At 55.2% G+C, this 6000-nt stretch overlaps 1 protein-coding gene across 7 annotated transcripts in view; it reads right to left on the reverse strand.

The window, feature by feature from the left end:
- Nucleotides 1-5378, reverse strand: part of GGTA1 (glycoprotein alpha-galactosyltransferase 1 (inactive)) — a 66268-nt gene extending 60890 nt beyond the window's left edge. For 5 of the 7 annotated variants that reach the window (XR_004527088.2, XM_073806519.1, XM_033858515.2 and 2 more), the window contains exon 1: nucleotides 5106-5378. The gene's annotated coding sequence lies outside the window, so the exon portion shown is untranslated. The remainder of the gene's footprint in view (nucleotides 1-5105) is intronic. The other 2 variants (XM_019946509.3, XM_019946511.3) reach the window with 1 other exon arrangement.
- Nucleotides 5379-6000: the final 622 nt, after the last annotated feature.

Genomic DNA, 6000 nt, shown 5'->3' on the forward strand with positions numbered 1-6000 from the left:
TCATGATTAGGAGTTGTCCACATGGAGAGTCAACAGAGAATTTTGTAGTTGATGAAGCTTCTCCATCTTTTTTCAAAGCCAACCCTCCCCACTCCCCCTACTCCTCCCAGCACCTTGCTGTATTGGCCATTCCTTCACTCTCCTGGACTAAATCCTTCCCCTGAGCCTATATCTCACTTATCTTTTCCATCCTAAAGTCCTTTTCTTCACCCTGTCTTCCTCCAACTATAGCTCAATCCCTCCTCTGACTTTCTCAAACAAACTTCTTCAAAGAGTTGACTCTACTCACCATCTCCAGTTCTTTCTCTCTCACCTACCAGCAATCTAGCTTACCTGCCCTCCACTCCACCAAAACCACTCGCAGTATATTTCAGTAATCTCCTAATTGCCCAGTGCAACCCAGTCTTTATCTTCCTTGACTGCTCCACACCATTTAGCTTGGAACTAAATTCAGTGTCTCCCTGCCCATTCCTCTTTCCATATTCTTTCAGCTAGTGGCACCATCCAATGACCCACGACAAAATGCCAACAGGAGATAATGAATTCTGTTCTGGATTTGTCCAGTCTGCAGTGCCTTTGAGACATCCAAGAAGAGATACCCAAAGGGCAGTTAAACACGTGACTTGGGGGGCTTCCCTGGTGGCGCAGTGGTTGAGAGTCCGCCTGCCGATGCAGGGGACACAGGGTCGTGCCCCGGTCCGGGAGGATCCCACATGCCATGGAGCGGCTGGGCCCGTGAGCCATGGCCGCTGGGCCTGCGCGTCCGGAGCCTGTGCTCCGCAACGGGAGAGACCACAACAGTGAGAGGCCCGCATACCGCAAAAAAAAAAACAAAAAAAACAAGAAAAACATGTGACTTGGGAGCCTACAACAGAGATCTGAACTGGAGGTAAAGATGATTGCTATACAGGTAGCATTTAAAGCCATGAGCATGAGTCAGCTTGTGTATTTATAGAGCACAAGGACCAGATCTTTAAATCTCAGTTGATATATAGAGAGCTCTCCAGAGCTCGTAAATTCCTGTTCCTAAGGTCACAATTCCAGCCACCATTTGGTTCCTTCCCTCTGGAGTCATGGCTCACAGTGGCCTCCACACCACCATCTTGTTTCATATTCTTTGCCCCGATCATGTTGTGTTCCTCAAGAACTCTTATAATTCCATCATAAATACAGAAGATATAGGGGCTTCCCTGGTCGCGCAGTGGTTGAGAGTCCGTCTGCTGATGCAGGGGACACGGGTTCGTGCCCCGGTCCGGGAGGATCCCACATGCCGCGGAGCGGCTGGGCCCGTGAGCCATGGCCGCTGGGCCTGCGCGTCCAGAGCCTGTGCTCCACAACGGGAGAGACCACAACAGTGAGAGGCCAGTGTACCGCAAAAAAAAAAACCCCCAAAAAACAGAAGGTATAAGACACCATTATCCAGGCACTAAAATGGCTAAAATAAAAAAGACAGGGCTTCCCTGGTGGCACAGTGGTTGAGAGTCCGCCTGCCCATGCAGGGAACGCGGGTTCGTGCCCCGGTCCGGGAAGATCCCACATGCCGCGGAGTGGCTGGGCCCGTGAGCCATGGCCGCTGAGCCTGCGCGTCTGGAGCCTGTGCTCCACAACAGGAGAGGCCACAACAGTGAGAGGCCCGCGTACCGCAAAAAAAAAAAAGAGACAGGGCTTCCCTGGTGGCGCAGTGGTTGAGAGTCCGCCTGCTGATGCAGGGAACATGGGTTCGTGCCCCGGTCTGGGAAGATCCCGCATGCCGCGGAGCGGCTGGGCCTGTGAGCCATGGCCCCTGAGCCTGTGCGTCCGGAGCCTGTGCTCCGCAACGGGAGAGGCCACAACAGTGAGAGGCCCGTGTACTGCAAAAAAAAAAAAAGTTTAAAAAAAATTTAAAAGACAGACAATACCAAATATTGTCAAGGATGTGGAATAATTATGTCGTATACATCGCTGTGGGGATGTAAAATGGTATACTCTATGACCCAACAATTTCACTTCTAAGTGATAGCAAATGACCACAAAAGATTTCTACCAGAAATAATAGTCCAGGGACTTCCCTGGTGGCGCAGTGGTTAAGAATCCACCTGCCAATGCAGGGGACACAGATTTGATCCCTGGTCTGGGAAGATCCCACATGCTGCGGAGCAACTAAGCCTGTGCGCTACGACTACTGAGCCCGCGTGTCTAGAGCCCATGCTCCGCAACAAGAGAAGACACTGCAGTGAGAAGCCTGTGTACCTCAATGAAGAGTAGTCCCTGCTCGGCAAAACTAGAGAAAGCCTGCACGCAGCAACAAAGACCCAATGCAGCCAAAAATAAAAAAGAAAGAAAGAAAGACTAGCCCAGATTGGAAATAACCCAAATATTCATCATCAGGAGAATAAATACGCAAATGATGGTATATCCATAAAATGGAATACGACTCAGCACTGAAAAGGAACAAACTACTCATATACACAATAACACAGGTGAATTTAACAAACATCAGGTTGAGTGAAATAAGCCAGACGTGAAAGAGACACACAGTATGATTCCATTTATGTGAGGTCCAGGAGCAGGCAAAGTCAATCAATGGTGAGGAAGATCAGAAAATGGTTGCTTGGAAGGGCAGAAGGAAAATTCACTGGAAATGGGAACTTTCTAAGATGATGCAAATATTTCATATCTCATTTTGGGTGGTGGTTACATAGGTGCAAACAGCTTTCAAAACTTGTTGAACCCAATACTTACCGTCTGTGGATTTTATCATATGGAAATTATACTTCAGTTAAAAATTAGGAAAAGAAAATAATTCTAAAGTGTCTAGAAAATAAAAGCTAAAATAAAGACAATGTACAGGGCAGAAAACACATTCAGTTCAAATATATCAATAATTATATTTACGCTGTGAATGCACCTATATTAATGTCCGGGCTCCCCCTTAACCCAGCCCCCCTTTCGGCCATTCTCCCCTCACCCTTGCCCCTATCTCAATGACATCTGTCCATTAGCTGTTCTCTAGCCATCATGAGAGATGATGTAATGCAAAGAGCAGAAGCCTTAGAGCCAGACAGAGCTGCTTTCAAATCCCGGCTGCAATTTAGGAGTTGAGTGCCCACAAGCGAGTTACTTGACCTCTCTGCACCTTCATCTCCCCAACTATAAAGGAGGTCGATGATACCTGTTGGGCTGGGCTAAGAAAGGGGCAGTGTGCTGACTAGTTTCTGGGGAACCTAATTCTTTTGGCCTCAGCCTGTGAAACCAACTTGCATGTGAAAGGCCCACTGAAGGCCTGGAAAGCTCAGAGGATGAGACTCCTGGGCTTCTTCTCCCTCAAGGGTAGGGAGGCGGCCCTGGGGCCCTGGAGTTAGGGTCTAGGCTGGTTGGTGCTCAGAGGTGAGCCGGTGGCTCAGAGCCACCAGGGCCAGGAAAAGGCATTGCTGACCTAGGACTAAGGAGACAGGTTTCCTGGCCAGGCCTGGCCACTGGCGGATCTTGCCCAAATCACCGTGCGCACCTCTAGATTTAGTTTCTCCACCAAAGATGGCCAGATCAGACTGGATCTGAAGAATCTGATACCAAAAACAGCCTCTAGGGTTTCCTAATATATAGAAGAGGCAAAGGCAGAACTGAACCGGTTCTGCCTGAAAGAGGTAAGGTAAGGACCAGAGCCCTGCCGCCTAGGCTCCCCTCCCCCACCATGGTGCCCCTTGAGCGAGGACCCTAGTCTTCTCTGGGGCAGAGTTTTAAATCTCCCTGACCGGGTAAACCCTAGGGACTTTTTCAGCTCTGTCTTATTCAGTCATTGCGTACCTGTTACATGTAACAATAACTGGGAATCTGCACCTGCCCCCCAGCCTGGTAGGGGAGGCAAGGTACACCCAGAATTAACTCCGAGCAAGGTAAAAAGTGCTGAGTTTAGCCAAAGAAGCGCAGAAGTACAACAGACCATCCACATCCTTCCCCTACGTACACACGCGCGCCCACACACACGCACATACACAGCCCCTTGGCACTTGGCATTTCTTTACTCACTGCAGTATCTCTATTTCGTAGTTATGGAAACTGAGGCTCTCCCTGGGAAAGGGTTTCCCGGCTAGGAGGCAGCGAGGCCAGGGCTCCCCCCACCCTCACCCCGTACTTCCTGCCCCCTGAGACCCACCTATTTCTAAGTAAATGAAGGAGGCAGCAAGGCCTGCTCAGCGGCCAGAAGGAGCGCAAACCACAAGCAGAGCTACAAGCAGAGCTACAAACGCAGCCGCCGGGGTCTCGGGTCTCTCCTGGGGGAGGAGCGAGCTCGCCGACAGCCTCCGCGCCTCCCTCCCTCCCTCCCTGGCCCGCGGGAAGATTGGGGAATCTCAAGTCGCTCTGCTTTCTCTCTTCGCGCGCTGACATTTTTTTCCACTTTACTGTTTCTTGGACGCCTTTCAAGAGTTTGTGCAATCACTCTGTTTAGCTGTTTTTCTGCCATTTTCAAACGCGGAGTGGTGTCCCTTTGAGTGGGAACGTGGTGGTCTGAAGACCTGAAGGGCTTCGCCTCCCATCACCCCGATGCAGCAGGCCTGGTAGCTGCCAAAGTTACAACGTTTGAAACTTTCCCGGTGCTGGGTGTTGGGTTGCTCCTCGGCTCTCTGAGCTCCCCGACCTCTCCCGCTCCGTGCCCCGGCTCTCGGGGGTTCCTGCGCCCCTCACTTCACCCTCCCAGGCTCCCCCTTCCCGGAGGCATCCTCTTCCCATCTGGTCCTGGGCGATGGAGCCCTTCCCCCACCCTGCTCCTTACACGGGGGCAGAACCCTCTCTCCTTTCGAGACTTCCTCGGTGGTCCAGCTCCGCGGCCCCTGAGCCTGCCCTCTCCCGCCTCCACCTCACGAACCCCGTGGGAAGCCCACCCCGCGGCCCTTCTGGCCCGAGTCTGGAAGGCTGGGCAGAGGCGGGGACAGAAACGGGGTCGGAGTAGGGCGCAGTGGTAGCGACAAGAACAAAAGCGGGGACACAGGCAGGGCAGCAACAGGGCAGGGCCAGCGCGGTGGCCCGTCCTCTCCCCGCGCCGCCCTCACTCGGCGCCCGCCGCCCAGGGCCGGGCCGGGCTCGGCTCGCGGCCTCTGGGGGCTCGGGCGGCGCCCCGCGGGACCCACCTGATCCGCAGAAGCTGGGCGCGCTCGGGGCTGACCTGCGCCTCGGCTCCCGGCCCCGGCGTCGTCCTCGGCTGCCCGAACAGTCGGCGCGCTGCCTCTGCCCGAGCCCGGCGGGGCGTGCCGGGGCGGGGTGTGCCGCCTGCGCTCGGGCCGGCCGGCCGCCGGGCGCTCCTCCGGGACGGCGGGCAGCGCGCGGCGGGCAGGGGCGCGAGGAAGCGGGCGAGCGCTGGGCAGCGGGCGGCGCGCTCCCCGCTCGGCCCGGCCCGCGGCTGTTTGTGCAGAGAGGGTCCCGCCCCGGACACGGCGGTTGGGAGGCCGGGCGCGCGAGTGCATGACTGCCGGTGTGCGTGTGTGTCTGGTGGCGGGGAGGCGCAGGGGGTGTTTGTTTCATTTTCACTCAGGCAGAAAAAAGCCTGAAACCAGCAAAAAAAGAAAAGAAAATCCCTGGTGACGGTGGCTGGGCCTCTTTGCCTTCCCGGGCCTGCACGTGGTGGGGGAGGGGTGGCGGGGACCCGGAGCATCGGAGGGTGGGGTGGGGTCTGTCTCCCCTTACCGCAGGAAGGGGCCCCGGTGCCCTGGCGCCCCGCCAAACACGGGGGGAGCGGAGAGCCTGGGAGGTCTGATCTACCATTTGTTTCCTGGGGAAGGAAGGGCGCAGAGGTAGACAGCGACAGGCCTGCGGGCTGGAGCTGCTCTCGCTGGAGCCCCCCCACCCCCCCGCCAAGTTCTGAGCTCCCCCCGACCCAAGTCCTCCAAGTCCTGAGCTCCCGACTGGAGGGGCTGGTCACTGGGCACCTAGCGCGGCCCCTGCCCAGGTTTGTTCGCAGACTTAGTGGTCTTTGGGCCCAGAGTTTCTCAAACAGAACTCTATACACGCCCTGGGGTTCTCGACTAG

Source organism: Tursiops truncatus, chromosome 6 (genome assembly GCF_011762595.2).
Source record: "Tursiops truncatus isolate mTurTru1 chromosome 6, mTurTru1.mat.Y, whole genome shotgun sequence".
Lineage (NCBI taxonomy): Eukaryota > Metazoa > Chordata > Mammalia > Artiodactyla > Delphinidae > Tursiops > Tursiops truncatus.